Source organism: Protopterus annectens, chromosome 8.part1, assembly GCF_019279795.1.
Source record: "Protopterus annectens isolate FY-2018-M chromosome 8.part1, PAN1.0, whole genome shotgun sequence".
Classification (NCBI taxonomy): domain Eukaryota; kingdom Metazoa; phylum Chordata; order Ceratodontiformes; family Protopteridae; genus Protopterus; species Protopterus annectens.
In genome coordinates this window covers 305,045,760-305,065,388 of record NC_056742.1, presented here as the reverse complement: position 1 = coordinate 305,065,388, position 19,629 = coordinate 305,045,760, and the positions used below count along the sequence as shown (strand labels likewise).

The 19,629-nt window shown below is 43.6% G+C and overlaps 1 protein-coding gene across 1 annotated transcript in view; it reads left to right on the top strand.

Moving 5' to 3' along the window:
• Positions 1-19,629, top strand: part of VPS35 (VPS35 retromer complex component) — a gene marked incomplete in the record, with an annotated part of 976,266 nt that overhangs the window by 380,252 nt on the left and 576,385 nt on the right.

Genomic DNA, 19,629 nt, shown 5'->3' with positions numbered 1-19,629 from the left:
CTTTACAGAGCCACTGCTTCCTTCCCTATTTAAAGATCTAACTTCAGAGGTTGCTTGAAAGTTCTTAGTTTTAGGGGTGTGGACTTCATTGATGTGTTTGTTAAAGGGGAAACCTTTGGTCTGATTCTTTGGTGCTTTGAATTTATCTTGGTTTGTGCGTTTATTAAACTCACAAAAATCAACATTTGCTGTGTCATTTTCATACACAGCAGCATCTCGCTTGAGCTTATGATTTTTATGGATGATTATAACCTCTTCATGTTTCTGTAATTCAGAGAAGAGTGTATGATATTCCACCCATTCCCCAAGGTTGCTGCAATAGTCCTTAAGCAAGATTTACTCTATTTTACAGATCTCTTCCCATAGCTCAGTCATGATTTTACAGTTATAGTCTATAAGCAGCGTCAATAACTTAAGACCAGCATTGTTAAAGAAGTCTTTTGGTGTAACAAAAAATTAATCGGAGCTGACAACCCCGTTTGGGCATTTAAAGAATCTCAGCCCCTTAGGGCCCATACCCAGCTCTATACAGTGTGAAAAATATTTGATGTTATGTAGTCCTATCTCGCCTACATTCTTACGCGTGGGTTCGGAGCTGAATATCGACTCCGACTCGGCCAGACTTTTCTAGCTCTAAGTCTTCTATTGGCTGGGCTAAGCAGGTATCCCATGGTGCACTGCTCCATATCCCCAGATCTCGTTTGTCGCTTGTGTAGCTCGGACGTGGTCTCGCTCTTGGCTGTGGCTAAGTACCTTTTTTCTTGTCTTAAGAAAAATTTATTGTTCTATGTTCTAAACAAAAAGCTATTTTCATAGCTGTTGTCCTTAGTGTTTAGCTTTTTTTGTAGTGTGCTTGTTTTGTGGTATCCCTATAACTGTTTCCTCGGGCTAGGCCCGTTTCAGTTAGAGGACCTAGTCCTTCATCCTTCTGTTTGTCAGACTGTTTAAATTGGAGGTTTGTTTTTTGGCTCTCCTTCCCTTGTAGTCATAAACCGTTTTAGTTAGAGGTTTTTTGACATAGTTGATCTCAGTGTGTCTCCCTAGAGTGTGTGTACTGTTTCAACTTTGACTGATTGCCGCTTTTTTTGTGGCGTTGAGTGTCGGTGAGTTTTCTGTCAAACTTTCTCTTGGGTCGCATTGTTGGTGTTTCTGGTGAATATGTCTAAAGATTCCAAAGAGCACAAACATTCCGGTTTCAAAAAGTGCTCTAAATGTGGGTACAAAATGTCCATCACCAATGGGCATTCTATTTGTGTCTGTTGCCTGGGAGCAATTCATCTGCAGGAGTCCTGCAGCTTTTGCCATGCGTTCAGTCCCAGAGTGCTCCAAGAGAGAAAGAATAAGCTGATCCTAAAGGGACTCTTGAAACCCTCTTTCGAAGAGGTCTTAAATTCTTCTCCCAGTGCTAAGTCTAAATCATCCAAGTCAAAAAAGAGATCTCCGGCTCCTTCAGCTTCATCGGAGCCTCTGGAGAAAGTCACAAAAATTGCATCGACCTCCTCGGCTCCACTGTCCTTGGGGCCACAGGAAGTGTCAGTGTTGATGGAACCAGCGTCGGCTCCTGTTATATTGGAACCTCTTCGTAGCTGATCACCCAGTCTCAGACCAGTCTCTCCTGAGAGATCTCGATCTCCCTCCCCCTCCCTGTCCGCCAAATCCTCCAGGACCCTTTCGGATGTGGATGTTGATAGGGTGGTCCAGAGGCTCCTCCAGTCACCGGTTTTGGCAAAATTTTCGGCTCCGGAGCCCATCACAACCCCTACTTCGATCATTCCTTCCCCGATCACATCTCTGTCTTTGGAGCCGGAGTGTTCTGTGCTGTGTGATGTTGCGAATCCGGTTCTGATGGCCCCTCTGACGCCATCGGTACCGACATCAGTTCCGACCCAGTCGGCTCCGTCCTCAGGGTTCGGGACTCTGGATTCTTCAGTCGGACCCGATGGCCCCTCTGACGCCATCAGTACCGACATCAGTTCCGACCCAGTCGGCTCCGTCCTCAGGGTTCGGGACTCTGGATTCTTCAGTTGGACCCGAGGGGTACATCTCGGGACATATTTCGGTTCCAAGTCTCCCTCTTGGTGCCTCGGCTCGGGGCATTCCGACTCTCGTCGTGGTCTTGGAGGCTGGCCAGTCCTCTGACTCTGGGGGGGGGGGACCAGCCTTCGAGGCCATGCGGACTGCGCTGGCCAGATCGTCAGCTATATCAGGTGGATCGGTCACACTGTCCCCCACCACTCCGGTGAGAGCCTCTGATCACCACCTATCCATGGACAGCAGAGCACCAAGGCCTAGGGATACCACCACGAGTGGTCCCCAACTTTCTGAGGGCCCTTCAGAGTTCATGCCTGAGGAGCCCCCTAGAAAGAAAGCGTGCAAGAGGAAGCACATAGACTCCCAGGATGAGTCCCTCATCTCTGATACTGACCTCGAGGAATCGGAGGGGTCCCCCCAAGTCATCCTCTGATGATGTTTCCTTCTCCGACATCCTGGAGATACTGAAGCAAAGAGGTGACTGGCCATCCAAAGCCTGTTCTGAGGAGGAGTCTCTCTTCCTTAAGGCCTTTGGTGCTCAGCCCTCCGCCTCCTGGGTGTCCTCACCCTTCGACGAGCTCCTTGATTTAATCTGTCGAAGGGTGTGGGAAAACCCTGATTGTGTGGAGCCCGTACCCAGGTGTCCCAACAAGTTTCTATCTGCTCCCCAGGGTAAGGAATTCTTGTCCAAAGGAGTCCATGTAGATGCCATGGTGGTGGCGGCGGCCACTCAGAAGGAAGTAGCAGAGACCTCTTCCTCCGTCCATCCTCCTAACAAGGAGTCTAGGACCATGGACTGGTACGGGAATCATACTCTCTCTTCAGCAACCTTTACCTTATGGTCGCGGAACTATCTGTCTCATTTCACTCGGCTCCAGAGAGATCGCCTCAAGGAGTTAGGAGATCCTCTTGCGAGTAACGTCCCTGAGGCGGCGGCCCAGATGGTTAACGCCCAGCTGTCTACCCTCAATTCCATTGTCAACTCCTCCATGCGGCTCATTTCGTATGCAGCCGAGGGAGCGAGTAGGGCAGCAAGCTCAGGAGTCGCCCTTAGAAGGCAAGCCTGGCTGCGCCTGTGTCACTTTGCGGAGGCCTTCAAGTCTTCCTTCACTGACACCCCCTTTGATGGTTCTTCTTTGTCCCTCACCAGGTGCGAGCAAGAGGGAAAGACACTGTCTGCCGTAGGGGTCTGTTTTTCCCTTCCTTCTAGGCCTTACCCCAAGGCCCAGCAGGGTGGGAAGATGAGGTTCAAGAAATCACAGAGGTTTTTTTCTTGCCACACAAGGTGAGTCCCCCTCCAGAGACAGAGGAGGGGGAGGTTATTCAGGGAGATGCCGCCCTAGAGGCAGAGGGGGCCCCGACAATTTGGGAGACCGCGATTTCTTTCGCGGCTCCCCCTACTCTCGTTCCTGAGGGAGTGCCCGGCTGTGCTTATCCGGAGCCAGTCGGGGGTCGAATTTCGTTATATCCCGAAGCCTGGAAAAGCATCACCCAGGACCGATGGGTATTACGAATAATTTCCGGAGGTTACCTCCGGCTGGGATCCAGTCATTTCCAGTTTTGAGCACTGCCCTTTGGTCTCACCACAGCCCCCAGGGTGTTCACCAAGTGCATGGCAGTGGTGACGGCTCACTTGAGACGTCAGGGATTCCAAGTGTTTCCGTATCTGGATGACTGGCTCCTTACTGCCCCCACCAGGCATCAACTAGTCCAAACGAGGGACGCTACCATCACTCTGTCAACAGTTGGGCATAACACTAAATTGGGAAAAATCTGCTTTGTTGCCCTCGCAGTGTCACCTTTATAGGCGCAGAATTAGACACCATTCAAATGCGAGCATTTTTACCACAGGAGACTATCAGAATCTTACAACAACAACAAATACACATCCTGATGCCCCTGAAGAAAGCGAAGGCAAGATGGGTTCTCCAACTCCTGGGGATCATGGCAGCAACAATTATGTTGGTCCCTCTAGCGAGATTGCACATGAGACTTTTCCAGTGGCTTCTCTTTGTTCAGTGGTCTCTCCAAAAATTTCCACTTTCTCACCCCATTTCGCTCACGGACAGATGCAAACAGGACCTCAGTTGGTGGCTTTGCACCAACAATTTGGACAGGGGAAGGCCCTTCATTCCACCGATCCCAGTTGCCACAGTGACCACGGACTCCTCCAAGATGGGGTGGGGGTCATTATCTTCTTGGCAGGACAGTCCAAGGCACGTGGCAAGATCACGAGATACATCTGCATATCAACGTCCTAGAGATGAGAGCAGTGCTACTTGCGTTGCAGGCACTTCAGAGCTTTCTACCTCTAGGGACGATTGCAGTACACTCAGACAATATGTCAGTAGTGTGGTATCTAAACAAGCAAGGGGGAACCAGGTCTTACCCCCTGTGCAGGGATGCCATGTGAGTGTGGCAGTGGGCAGTAACTTCCCAACGTTTTCTGGTGGAAACGCACATTCCGGGGAAGTCCAACGTGATTGCGGACAGGCTAAGCAGAGCTATTCTGATGCCTTACGAGTGGTCCCTGAATCGTCTAATTGCAGAACGAATCTTCAGCAGATGGGGTCAGCCTTGCTACGACCTTTTTGCCAGCCCCCTCAATGCCAAATGCAGCAAACTACTTCACGCTGATCCCCCCACAGGGGGAGTCACCCAGGGACGCTCTGGTTCACGATTGGCCCTCTGGTCTGCTTTATGCTTTACCTCCGTTTCCCTTGCTCTCAAAGGTGATTCAGAAAGCGCAATCTTGGGAAGCAGAATGATTCTGATTGCTCCACACTGGCCTCATCAAGTCTGGTTCCCTTTTCTTCAACCATACATTGTGGACACTCCTTGGATTCTGGCCCCTCAACCAGATTTACTAACACACATGTCGAGACAGTTCCACCCCTCTCTGATGACCCTCCGGTTGACAGCATGGCTACTCCACTTCCGTCGTTAGTTAGGCTTCATAAATTTTCACCGGAAGTGGTTCACATCTTATCTTCCTCTCATAAGTTATCTACTAGGAAGATTTATTCCAGCAAATGGAAGAGGTTTTCTATTTGGGCGCATACCCAAGGAATTGATCCTTACACACTCCAACTGCTTCAGTCTTGGAGTTTTTGTCTGTTTTTCCATCAGGGTTCCACATCAGCTACCATCAAAGTTCAATTGGCTGCGCTGTCTAATTTTCATGTGGCTAATGAGCCTAGTCTCATGGCTCATAGACTCTGCAAGGCGTTCCTGAAGGGTACTTTGTTACTCCGTCCCCCGGTCTCCGAACCTATCATGCCCTGGGATCTCAATTTTGTTCTACAAGCCCTTACTTGAACACCTTTCGAGCCTGCGGCTACCTGTGAATTGAACCTGGAAAACAGCCTTCTTAACAGCAATCACTTCAGCAAGGCGAATTTCAGAAATTCAAGCCCTCTCCATCAAACCTCCATACTTAATCTTCCATAAGGACAGGGTTTCTCTTAGACCAAACCCTTCTTTTCTTCCTAAAGTGGCTTCCGTGTCTAATCTTAATCAATCTATTGAGTTGCCTGTATTCGTTCCCCAATTTTCAAACAAGGCAGAATTTAAATTTCATCAACTGGATGTACACAGACAGTTACATTTCTATCTGCACCGAACAAAAGATATCCGGAAGTTGGATCAACTATTTGTCTCCTTTTTGTAAAACAAAATTGGGTCCCCAGTCTCCAAGGTCACCATATCCAGATGGATATCTAGTTGCATCTCTTTCGCCTACCAAGCGGGAGGAAAAGATCTGCCATTTCCGGTCAAGGCTCACTCTACTCGGGCTGTTTCTACATCTACAGCCTATCAGGCCAGATTGTCAATTGATACATGTGCTGCAGCTACTTGGGCTTCTCCTCACACATTTGTTTCTCATTACAAATTGGACGTGGTTTCTAGAGGCAGGTCATCCTTTGGCTCTACAGTACTCAGGAGTATTTTACTGAGCCACCCAGGATATAGGTGCTAGGGACGCTGTCCCACGGGTAAGAATGTAGGCGAGATAGGACTACATAACATCAGGAAGTTATGTACTCACCATGACGTTCGATGTATGTAGTCCATCTCGCCTCACATTCTTACTTACCCACCCACCTTCACCCTTCCTGGAGGATCTGAAGGTTAGGTGGTTATTTACAGAGTTCCCTTTACTTTAGCTTATTTTTTTTATCTGGATGTTGTGTATGCATGGGGAATGAATGAGTATTGCAGCAAACTAGATCTGGGGATATGGAGCAGTGCACCATGGGATACCTGCTTAGCCCAGCCAATAGAAGACTTCGAGCTAGAAAAGTTTGGCCGAGTTGGAGCCAATATTCGGCTCCAAACCCACGGGTAAGAATGTGAGGCGAGATGGACTGCATACATCGAACATTATGGTGAGTACATAACTTCCTGTTTTCCAAGTCTAAACTTTTGTTTTTCTTTAATAGTCTGCCCAAATTGTTACACATGTCTCTACAAGTGTTCAGCTGTGTGCTGTTAATAGGTTTTTCAGAAGATAAACAAGGATCCAACTTAGTATTTAGTACTGAAGCTATGTCAGCATAAGTTTTAATTTTCAAAACGGCGTCAAAGCTTTTACCTTGTCCAGCAGAATGTGTGTTGAAATTTACCACCATCTCAACCTCATCATCTGAGCTGGACTAAACTGGTATGTTCATAGGTAGGTACTAGGCTATTGGCCCTAGGGCCTATACAAGCCTAGCCAAAAATGTACCCTGGCTTTCGCCACCCAAGAAAATTATTTTCCTGTGCCCCTGTCGAGCAAAGCCACAGAAGTGATCCCTGGGGTGAATTTCCTATTTCCCATCCAATCATCAAGATTTTTCTTGAAGAATGCTAATGAGGAGCTCTGTTTGACATAGATAGGTAGTCTGTTCCAGAGTATGGGAAGTCTAAAGGAATATATCCCTCCAGCATGTTGTGTTTATTGTGGTGACAAGGTTTAGGTCCCTAGAGCGTGTAGCTCGGAGGGATTGGGATTTTTTTTAAGTGGAGCATGTCCAACAGCTCTGGGTTTGACATGGCTTTGTATGTTAGGCAGAGACCGCCTCTGAGTAGGCGATATGCGACAGAGTAAAGCTGGAGTTTTTTGAGACTGTCTGCGTAGGGCATCTGTTTGAGGCCAGTAATCCTCTTTGGTGAGGTATTTCTCTGGCCTTTCCAGTTGTTGTAGATGTCTTGTGAGGTACATACCAAAAGGGGCATTGTACTCTGTAATGGGTCTAATGAGTGATGAGTAGAGGGGAACAATGACATCTTTTTTTTTCTGGTTGAGAAACCTTTTGTGATGAGGTGAGCCACGTAGAAGGATTTCCTGACCACTGTGGCGATGTGATTATCAAAGGAGAGACTACTGTCCACCTGTGTCCCAAGGTCATCACATTTTCTGCATTAAGTAGACTACCAGCTATGTGGTAGTTCATGGGTACAGAGTTTTTACCATAGGGGATGACAGTACACTCTTTGGCATTGAGCTTCAGGCCATGGCTTTGACACCAGGCATCTGTCTCAGTGAGGCTCTTTTGTAGTATGTTCACATCGTTAGGAGTTTCAGTTATGGCTCCTAGTTTACAGTCATCTGCAAACTTTGTTAGCCAAGGACCTTCTGTGTTAGCCTGAACTTCAGTGAAGTAGATACAAAACAAGAGAGGATCCAGGACTGAACCATGTGGTACTCCACTTCTCACTGGTCTGAAGTCGGATTTGGAGTCTGCTACTTTCACAGTGTGGGTTCTGTCCATGAGCCAGTTGGCAACCCATCTTGTGAAATAGGGATTTATGCCTAGTTTAATGAGCTTCTCTATAATTCCAGAGTGGGGGATGGTGTCGAAAGCCTTGGCGAGATCTAGATAAGCTGTGTGAACCACCTCACCCTCATCTATGGCTCATCTATGGCTTTGGTGACTGCTTCAAAGAACTCAATAAGATTTAGGAGACATGATCTGCCTTTTACAAATCTGAACTGGGTAGGGTCCAGAGTTTGGAGATTACCAATATCTTTGTTTATGAGTTCCATGATAATACGTTCCATGGCCTTGCAGATCAGGCTCGTCAGGCTAATGGGGCCGTAGTTCCCGGGGTCCGTCGTGGCTCCCCTTTTGTGGAGTGGGATAACCATTGCGGTGCACCATTCAGTGGGCACAAAGCCTGAGGTGAGGCTATGATTGAACATGGTACTTGGGTCGAGTGCCAGTTCATTCTGTAGTTCATGTAGAACACCGCCTGGGATATTGTCAGGTCCCATGGATGCTGTGTTCTTGGCTTTGGAGAGTGTTTTTTTACCTGTGCAGCCATGATTACAGGACCTTTGCATTCTTCCGGTATAGAGATGGGCCCTCTAGGGGGTGAGTGGGGGGTAAAGTTAGCACTGAACCTATCTGCCAGGATGTTGGCAATATCAGTTGGTTCTGTATATTTAGTGCCATTGTGCTGTAACTCAGAGCAGATCTGAGTGTTGCCATTGAGATTTAGAGTCAGTGGCAGTTTTGTTTTCGTAACTAGCTTCGCAGGATTTTGAGGGATCGCAGCTTCTTACTGAGGTTGGCCAGGGAGTTCCTCCAGTCATGGGATTTTACTCTTTTTTTGCAACAGTTTCTTTTTTTGTTGTAGAGTTTGTTTATGGCAGAGGACCACCAGATTGGCTTCCTTTTTTTGGAGGATAGCATCTTAGTTCTATTAGGGATAGCATGATCCATGTACTCGTGTAAGTGCTTATAAAGTGCATTTGTGTAGGATTCTGCAGTCGTACCTCTATTGTCTGTCTGCATGGGTGTCATGAAGTTTGCCACTTCTGTCTTAAGAAGTGTGAAGTTGGCTTTTGAGAAGTTTTTTTACGGTGGTTACCCTAATTGGGGGCGGGGGCGGGATGTGGATGTCTAGGGTGATTTAGCTTGTGGTCAGATCTGACCAATGAGGAATTGACCTCTGGTGTGGAACACCGGTTGCCCATGTTGATAATGACCAGGTCTAGTATATTGCTGCCTCTGGTGGGGATGTGAATAAGTTGATCCAAGGCGTTGGAATTTATGAATTCCAGAAAATGTTGAGTAAAAGAGTTGGTACATGAGTAGTTTTCCTAGTTAATGGTGGGGTAGTTGAAATCACCCATTATTAGGGAGTTAGGTTGTACCCTAATACTTTCCAGTGTATCAAGAAATGAGGAGTGGGAATCCTGGGGTATGGTGGGGGGTCTGTAGCAAACTACAGTTTGGATTGCGGTCTTGCCCGGAGTTAGGTGTACTTGGATAATCTCGGATGCATTATGCTGTGCAACTAGCTTGGAGGTGTGGATATCCTTAATGAATATAGACACGTCTCTACCTGTAGTGCTTCATTCTGGGTTAGGTGGCCGAAAGGTGTGGTATGAATTATAGCCTGGTAATGCAGGGGTGCTCTCTGGAGCTTTGAACCAGGTCTCTGTCACTGCACATATCGATGTTCTCCATTTTAAGGAGTGCGTCGAGTGAGTGCATTTTGAGGTTTAGACTTCTAGTGTTGAGTAGCATTACCCTCAGATTTTGCTTGCTTGTACCTGTTATGGTGGTGAATTTGTCATTTGAAACTTGCCTAAAAAATGCACTGTAGGGGTGGCAAGAGCCTTGGCCACTATCCGGAAACCCAAGGGCGACAGGTGCAGGCCATCTCTGGCAAAGCATAGTGGTCTGTCGATCATGTCGTCCCAGGCAGACAAATACTGGATCCCCTTAGAATGACACCAGAAGCTTAGCCAATTGTTGAAGTCAATCATTTTGTCCTTGTACTGTGGCATCATTCTGGGTGATGGCAGGATGCTACTCAGGGCCTGGGTCATACCTGCCTGGGCTACAAGATCGGAGAGCTCCTCCATGTCTCTCTTCATGTAGTCCAGGGAGGTACGTCTCGGGTCATTCACACCAACATGGACAGTGACAGTGTCGTATTTGTACTTGTTGTGGAGTGATCTGAGTGCGTGCGTTGTGGCGGATCTTGGCGCCTGACAGTAACTTTCTCCTTGTTTAGCCTGGTGAGTGGATCATCAGTGTGCCTGACTATAGAGTCACCTATGACTAGAGTGTTGGGTACGTTGTTATGCCTTATGGGCTGTGGTTGAGTGGCACACTGAATTTGTGGGCTGTGTGTCATTTGGGTTGTGTTGCGTTTCTGCTTTGGAGGTCCCTGATGCTTGGGAAGGTTTTTATTTAGAGCCTCCGTGAATGTAGGTGTGTGTTTTGTGTTTGTGTGTGTTTTTGTGGTGTGGGTTTTGAGGGACTATGTGATGAGTGTGGTGTGGTGCAAGTGTTTACTTTCTCCTCTTGACTGTTTAGTCCCGTCTTGGATGAAGAGAGCTTTGCTTCCAGTTTGGCTATATAAGTGCATCTCTCACAGGTTGTAGTGTTGGGTGGTAGGAGGAGATGGTTGTCTGTGTACATGAGGCAATTGCTGCATTGCCCCAAGATGCCCCGATTCATCAGGTAGACAGGAGAAATCACCGGGAGCTGACCCTTAGACATGCCTGGATAGATGCTTATTATTTATTAAGTACTAAAAATTGCTTTCCTCTAGACAAGTGAGAAAAGTTGAGTGCTGTAGAAAAAACAAGTGCTGAGTTCAAAGAAACAGATTTGAGTGCTGAAACTACAAAACTGGCTAGTTTTAAGAAACAAAATTAAGCTAGACGGCTTCCCTCAAAAATAGAAAGGCTTGGGGGCTCAGAAGCCTACAAACAGTCTAGACCACTTACAGGAAGGCAGGAAACAAGCCCAGAAGGAGTATCAAAACACAAATTTACAAGAGGGGCGGGCAGTTTCAAAGCCACCAAGATTAACACCAAAACAAAAACATGGAGGGTGGGTGGGGAGCTAGCTGACAAAACAGAGTCAGTACTTCCAGTTCAGCTAATATTCAATACAACACAAGAAATCAATTTAAATGCTGTATATTTGAAAAATGTGCAGATAAAAGGTACTTAAATTCTCTTATACGTCCAGTTGAATACAGCTAGATGGGGAACTAACTGACAAAACGGTCAAAACTTCCAGTTCAGTTAATATTCAATACAACACAAATAAATCAATTTAAATGCTGTATATTTGAAAAATGTGCAGATAAAAGGTACTTAAATTCTCTTATACGTCCAGTTGAATACAGCTAGATCTTAGCCGGCCAAAGCTGAGGTTTTAAGCAGAAAATATTCCTAAATGTACCACTTAAATAGGCAGTGACAGGATAACAATGAATGAGACTACCCCCACCTGCAATTACTAACAGCAATAAAAATCTAGCAAGCACTAACTGACAAAACAGAGTCAAAACTTCCAGTTCAGTTAATATTCAATACAACACAAATCAGTTTAAATGCTGTATATTTGAAAAATGTGCAGATAGAAGGCACTTAAGTTCTCTTATACCTCCAGAATTAACAGTTGCAAGGTTTGCTGAATGTCTTTCATAGTGTTCAATAGTGAGGCCAGAACATTCTGTCCACCTTCACCTGGTGTAGGATGAATGCTGACATCCATCAACAAATCTCCTCTGCTTTCTGCCATAGGAACCACAACACCAAAAAAGTAGAAATACTCCTGGATGACCATGAACCTCAAAACCAGACTGGAGGATGCAGAAGAACAGAGTAAAATCCACACAATATTAGCGCAATAAACTTTTAATCCATACTTTCTTAACCAAACTTCTTCAGAATAAATTATACATTGTCTACATCTTATTTAAAAACAGTTTTGAAATGCCGCTACACCAATAAACAAGCCTTTCCACTTAAACAGTTATACCGTTAACTTCCTGAACTTTTAAATTTTATTGATTATTTCTTTATATAGACTCTACAGTCTTTCAAAAAACATTTAATGTTAACAGCATCATTAATACCAGGTTTTTTATCTGAATTTAATCTGATTTGCCGTAAAGCCTCCTTTTGTTCAAGATTTGTTTTAAAATTGCCACCCCTAAAATCATGACTTCCTTGCTCTAGCACAGAAAACAAAAATTTTCGTGTGGATTTCACTCTGTTCTTCTGCATCTTCCAGTCTGTTTTTTTGGTTCTTGTGGTCATCCAGGAGTATTTCTACTTTTTTGGTGTTGTGGTTCCTAGGGCAGAAAGCAGAGGAGATTCGTTGATGGATGTCAGCAGTCATCCTACACCAGGTGAAGGACAGAATGTTCTGGTTTCACTGTTGAGCACTATGACAGACATTCAGCAGACCTTGCAACTGTTAATTCTGGAGAAGGTGAATACCATTCAGGTTTGGTCCAGCTCAGATGATGAGATTGAGACGGTGGTAAATTTCAACACACATTCTGCTGAACAAGGTAAAAGCTTTGAAGCTGTTTCTAAAATTAAGACTTATGCTGACATAGCTTCAGTACTAAATACTAAGTTGGATCCTTTTTCATATTCTGAAAAACCTATTAATAGTATAGAGCTGAACACTTCTATTGACATGTGTAACTATTTGGGCAGACTGTTAAAGAAATACAAAAGTTTAGACTTGGAAAACAAATATTTTTCACATTGTATAGAGCTGGGTAAGGGCCCTAAGGGGCTGAGATTCTTTAAATGCCCAAACGTTGTTGACAGCTCTGATTAATTTTTTTGTTACACTAAAAGACTTTATTTAACAATGCTGGTCTTAAGTTCCTGAAGCTACTTATAGACAACTGTAAAATCATGACTGAGCTAAGGGAAGATATGTGTAAAATAGATTAAATCTTGCTTAAGGACTATCTCAGCAAGATTGGGGAATGGGTGGAATATCATACACTCTTCTCTGAACTACAGAAACATGAAGAGGTTATAATCAGCCGTAAAAATCATAAGCTCAAGCGAGCTGCTGCTGTGTATGAAAATGACACAGCATATGTTGATATTTGTGCATTTAATAAATGCACAAACCAAGATAAATTCAAAGCACCAAATAATCAGACCAAACGTTTCCCCTTTAAGAAACACATCAATGAAGTCCACGCCCCTAAAACTAAGAACTTTCAAGCAACCTCTGAAGTTAGATCTTTAAATAGGGAAGGAAGCAGTGGCTCTGTAAAGGATATTGTGGAAGCAGGAACTTCTAATGTTGGCAATGGACTGTTTAACAACCCTGCAAATACCAATGATGAAAATGATGGTAGAGCTAAAACCAAGACTTTTTTAGCCGAGGAGAAGGAGGGCAGAAGCTAGAGAATGTGCACGCTAAGGAGAGGAGAACGAACAGTGGCATATTCTTCAACGGACAATTAAATAGGAATTCTGTACCTGTAAATAATGTTATAAATTTGTCTACTTTTGTTTTAAATGTGTATGTCGATTAGTACCTTAGGAAATGATGTCAGGAGAATAATGGTATAAAAGGAAATGATGTATGTAATTCATTTTGTTGTTCTGAAGAAGTTTTGTAATAAACGTGACCAAAGCACTCAACTTATTCTGGCTCCAGTGTGTGTTTTTGTTTTAAAAGTTGAAATGAAAAATTTTGTGAGTTTTTAATGTTCTAAATTTGTCTGCTTTTGTTTTAAATGAAAACCATCTGAATATACCCTCAAAGAGGGCAAACATGGCAAATACTGTGTTAAACCTTAAAAAGTACACTAGGTTTTAAACTTGAATTATATATTTAAAGATATTGTTAGTAACAGCACTAAATATGTAAAGCCTTCATGCTACAACCCTGACTTACTGCATACTATTAAGGTGTTTGAATCAGCTTGTGAAAGTGAAATAAGAAAAGAAAAATGCATCACAATTTATCTGTAGAAGAAAAGAAAGCCCTGAAAGAAATACAGGAGAATGTCAACATAAGAGTAATGAAAAGTGACAAGGGGGTACTGTAGTTTTAATGAACCAAGATGAATATGTTACCTGTATAGAGAAAATGCTAGGTAACAGTCCAGAATACAGGCAAACAGACGTAGCTAAGAGCTGCAGGAATGTTTATTCTTTTTTGTTTGAGAATTTAATGAATAGTAATTTAGAGAAGGACCTTTATGATTTTTGTCATATAGACAATCTGAAATTAGGTTCCTTCTTTGGAATTCCCAAAACACATAAAAGTAAAACCTGTCCTCCATTTATACCCATTGTATCTGCCCCAAATTATATTACAGTGGTTATTTCCTTGTTGGTGGACTCCAGGTTAAACCCCATTGTTCACCAAATACTTAAGACTCATGGGACTTTTTAAATAGTATCAGGGAACACACTTTAGCTACAGTTTTGATCCCACCACACAAGTGATGTTTAGTCTTGATTGTCTCTCTCTTCACCTCTATTCCCCACGTTGAAGGAGTGGAACAAGTTAGAGAATGCTTGAAAACATTTTCCACATTCAGCAATTCTGGAAGTAATTTCTGTTGTGAATTAATAGATGTTTTATTAAACAACAATTTTTTGTATTCAACAAAAATATATACAAACAAATTCGGGGGTAGCTATGGGGTTCCCCTGCAGCACCGTCTTTTGCGAACATTGTGATGGGTCACTGGGAGTGTACTGTGCTGGAACCACTAGTCATGGGATACCAGATTATATTTAAGAGATTTGTTGATGACTTGTTTTTGTCATGGTTGGGGTGTACAAAAGTGCAACGTTTTGTTGACACCCTTAACTCCAGATCAGGATATTTAAAATTTTTCATGGGGGATGTAGGACTAAAAGTCCGTTTTTTGGATGTGATTTTAGAATGGGATGTTAAGCTTTATAAGTTAAGTAGTAGGATTTTTTTGGAAAGAAACTTTCACTAACAGTTACTTGCTTTACACCAGCATGCACCCTCGTTATATGAAGAATAATACTCCAAAAGGACAGCTCATAAGAGCCAGTCAAGTGTTTCCATATTTGGATGACTGGCACATTACCGCTTTGACCAGGCATCAACTGGTATAACCTCGAGACCAAGTGTTACAGACTTCAAATTTGTGAATAACAGTCAATCACAACACATCACAATTACAACTGACCCAGACATTAGAATTTATAGGCGCAGTGTTCAACACGGTATCCACGGTAGCATCTCTTCCCCTTTTGAGAGAACAAACAATAAGAAATCAGGTCAAGAAAATAATTTGCAATACCAAAATTTCAGCCGGTTGATTCTGCAAGCCCTGGGATCAGTGTCACCGGCAATAATCTTGGTTAGTTTAGCAAGATAGAACATGAGAATTCTGCAGTGGATGCTACAAACTGGGTGGTTGGTTCTCTCCTGTGTTGATGAAGATAAGAATAACTTGGGAATGCAAAAGTTATCTTTACTGGTGGATGCAGTCACAACTGTTGCTAGGCCGCCATTCTATTCCTCCTCTGTCCAAGGCCAAAGTATCCATGGATGCTTCCCAGACTGAGGTGGGGCATTTTCTGTGGAGGACAGTCCAAGGCATTTGGTCCCCCCAAGGAGGCCAACTTGCATATTTTAATTCTGGAAATGAGAGTAGTACTTTTGGTAGTGCAAGCATTGGAAAACTCTATCCCTGCCAAAACCATTGCGATCAAAACAGATGACATGTAGGTAGTTTGGTACGTAAACAGAGGAATCAGATCTTACCCCCTGTGTCAATAAGCCCTGAGGGTGTGGTGATGGGTGATTTCTTCCAAACGCTTTCTTATTGCAATGTATATTCTGGGGAAGTCTAGCGTGATAGCAGACAAACTGAGCAGGCCATATTACTACTCACGAGTGGTCTCTCAGCAACAAAGTGACAAACATGATTTTCTGCCAGTGGGGCAAGCCTTGCTGCAATCTGTTTGCATCTCCCTTAAACAAGTGCAGCAGCTTCTTAGCTCTAATCTTCACCTCTGGGGACTCGCCACCTTGGTCTTCAGCCAGGTTGAAGAGCAGAGTCATCCTCATTGCACCTTACTGGCCTTGACAAATTTGGTTCCCCTTCCTTTGGCCTCATCTTCTGTACCCACCTTGGATTCTGGATCTGACTCCATCGTCTGGTCTCGCCCAACAGAAATGATTCAACCAGACATTTCAAACCTCAAACTGACTGTGGTTTCTCCAAACCATTGTTAGCCATGCATCTCATGCTTTCTTCTCCTGTCCATTCCATTTTGTTATCTTCCTGTAAACCCTCTACAACAATACTCTACAGAAGTAAATGGAGAAGATTTGTTTGTTGGCCAGAGCAGAATCAGGTAGAACCTTTCTCAGCCTTGATGCATTCTGTTCTTGAATTTTTAGCAAGTTTATGTAATGAGGGTGTTAGTTCATGGACTGTCAGTCCAACTCTCAGCCATTTTGAATTTCCATGTGGGGTTTCAGAAATTTTCCCTGGCTTCCTCTAAAGTATGCAAAGCTTTATTGAAATGTATTCTATTTAGATCTCCTTACAGAGATCCTGTACCACCTTGGGATTTAAATTTTGTAATGCAAACCTTGACACAGTCACCCCCCCCCCCCCCCGTTTGAACTTGTAACTAAATGTGATCTGAAATTTTTAACCTGGAAGACTGTCTCTTCATTTGCAACTATGTCTGCTAGAAGAATTTCAGAACTTCAAGCATCATCATCTAAGCCTCCATATTTGAGTTTCCACAAGAACAGAGTCACCTTCTGTACCAGTGCTTCCTTCCTACTTGAGGTGGTGTCAGAATTCAACATTAACCAAGCCATTAACCTGCCAGTATTCTTCCCAAACTTTGCAAATAAAGGAGAGAGTATATGCTGCAATTACTGGATGTTCGCAGGTAATTGTTTCTACCTGCACAGAACAAAACAAATGAGAGAGACAGGCCAGATGGTTGTTTAATTTGCACATCAAAAGATGGGCGAATCAGTCACAAAGATAACTATAGCCAGAATCAGTCACAAAGAGAACTATAGCCAGGTGGTAGACAGATTGCATCTCATTTGTGTACGCTAAATTGAATTTACCCCTACCAAAAAACATTAAAGACTCATTCGACTAGATCTATAGCTGCTTCCACTGTACAACAGTCTGAGTATCCATGGACAATGTTTGTGCTGCTACTACTTGGTCAAATCCTCATACCTTTATCACTCATTGCAAATTGAATCTGGTCTCAAAGGGAAGAGCAACATTTGCCTCAACCATACTCAGGAATATCCTTCTTTAGAGTCCACCCAGGAATTTCAATAGCTGGGTACTTTGTCCCATGCGTTGAGGAACGAATGAAAATTGACATCAGATAAAGAAGTTATGTACTTACATTCCATCTGTGTTGTCCATTTTCATCTTCCACAACTCCCTACCTTCTGTCCACCTCCATTTATCACAAATGTCTTCTGGAGTAATAAGACTCTTAGGGACACTACATGTTCCATGTGTTGAACTCCCATTATGACAATTCTTTTATACACTTTTTCTCCTCCTCTCAAGCTGTAAGTAAGATCTGAGGGAGTTAGACATAGTGCATTATGGGTAGGAAAGGAGCTTGAGAGTTTATTGGTGGCCATGAGCTAGAGTAATGGCAGAATCAGGTCCGAACCCATACGTTGAGGAAGAATGAAAATGGACAACATAGATGGAATGTTATGGTTAAGTACATAACTCTTTAAATTCTGTTCCAGGATTCCTTGCAGACAGGCCTGGATGTTGGATGCTTTCTCATTCCCATGGATGGGGACTGTTCCTCTCTGCTTTACCAATCTAGCCACTGTTTACCAAGGTTCTTCTAAAGGTCCAGAAGAACTCCCCACCAGTTGTGATGGTGAATCTCTGTCATCCCAGGCAACAGTAGTTCTCCCTTCTTGTGAAACCGGCCAAGGCAATTACCACAAGTTTCTCCCTCAGACTGGATTTACTCATAAGGCAGAGGTCGTTTGATACATATCAACCTAAATCTTCATTTAACTGCTTGTATAATAGAGTTTACGTACCTTTTAGGACGATCACTTCTTTCGGTTTTTCCCGGTTAGGGGTCGCCACAATGGATCATCTGTCCGCTCGTGATTGGCAGTGGAGTTTTTACAGTGTTGAGTTGCCAGCCCAGCGCCCAACCTTCCACAGAAGACGCATACACGCACACACTCACACCTAGGGCCAATTTAGTGTGTCCAATCTACCTACTGAATGTCTTTGGGATGTGGGAGGAAACCAGAGCACCCGGAGGAAACCCACGCGACCACAGGGAGGACATGCATACTCCGCACAGAAGGCACCCCAGCCAAGAATCGAACCAGAGAACCTCTTGCTGTGAGGTGGCAACGCTAACCGCTGCACCACCATGGCCGCCCCACCTTTTAGGACAATCACTAAAGTTGGCTAAAAACCCTACTACTAAGAAAGTGTGTGTGTGTGTGTGTGTGTGTGTGTGTGTGTGTGTGTGTGTGTGTGTGTGTGTGTGTGTGTGTGTGTCACTGGAAAAGATTTTCTAGTTGGTGCCACTCTGAGAACAAGGACTCTTAGCCCAGCTTGCTTCTGATTCTTGATTTGTGAGTCATTGTCCTCTGGCCTTTCTTACTCCTCGGTCAAAGTTCATCTGTCGGTCATTGCTACATGTCTGTCCTTAAGTCAAACAGTTTTTGAAAGGGATTTTATATATCCATTTGTCTAAAAAATAGGTGGCTCCTCTTCAGAATCTTAATTCTGTGTTTGAAAAGCTAACTCTCCATCAAGCTGATTTGAGGTTCTTAACATAAAGACTGTTTTACTCATTGGTCTGACTTTAGCAAGAAGGATATACAGCCTCTTACGCTGAGCCAACCCTGCCTCATTTTTCACAAGGACATGGTTTCTTTGAGAACTAATCCTTCTTTTTTGGTTTCAGAGTTAACCATTTTTTTAATTTCCATGTATTCTTTCCACAATCTGAAAACAAGGGTAAGAGAATCCACTGGCAGCCCAGATGCTACTTGGGCAGTAATTTATGTATGTATGTATGTATGTTAACCGGGTAATGTCCGACTGGGCACGGGGCCCATTTTCAGCAGAGACCCGTGGAGAAAAGCTCCCAATACATAAAGTAGAACAAGTTAACAATAATTACAATAAGAAGAAAACGTCATGTAACAAACTAAATCTAGTAACAATATTTACAAAGTGTTAGGTTTGAAATGTACAGATTGCCACAATATACGTTATCTAGCCAAACGGCTTGAGATAATGCAATAGCAATCTTTGATGAACAGATGTTTAAGTAAACTTGGCATAACAGTAGATTGAGTAGATCACTGATGCAGTAGCCATACCCTCCCTATCCCTCCTTTTATATACTTTATGCATTGCTAAGGTGTGGGCTTAAATATCTTTGTAGTTATCTTGCTTTCTTTTCTAGTATTCATTCCTTTAGGGGCTGTTGCCTTCCTTTTTGGGGTTAGAAAGCTCTGAGCTTTTTGCCTTTTTATTTGGAGCTCCTGGCAGTTAGGGTGTGTGGATAGTTCCATCAAGCATTGAAAAGCTGGCAAGTTGGTCATATCCTTGGCAGGATATAACCTAAATAGCTTGATCTGTTCAAGCCTATACGGTAAGTTTACTTTCACAACCGTACTTCTTTTTATATCAGTTTCTAGTGATTTATTGAACTGATCACTCAGTCATATAAATCTTTACTTCTCTCTTGACAGTGTTGAACCTTGAGAGGAAGTTATGGTATGGTTATTGTTTTCATCAATGTCTTCTGATTGAGTTGCATAGTAG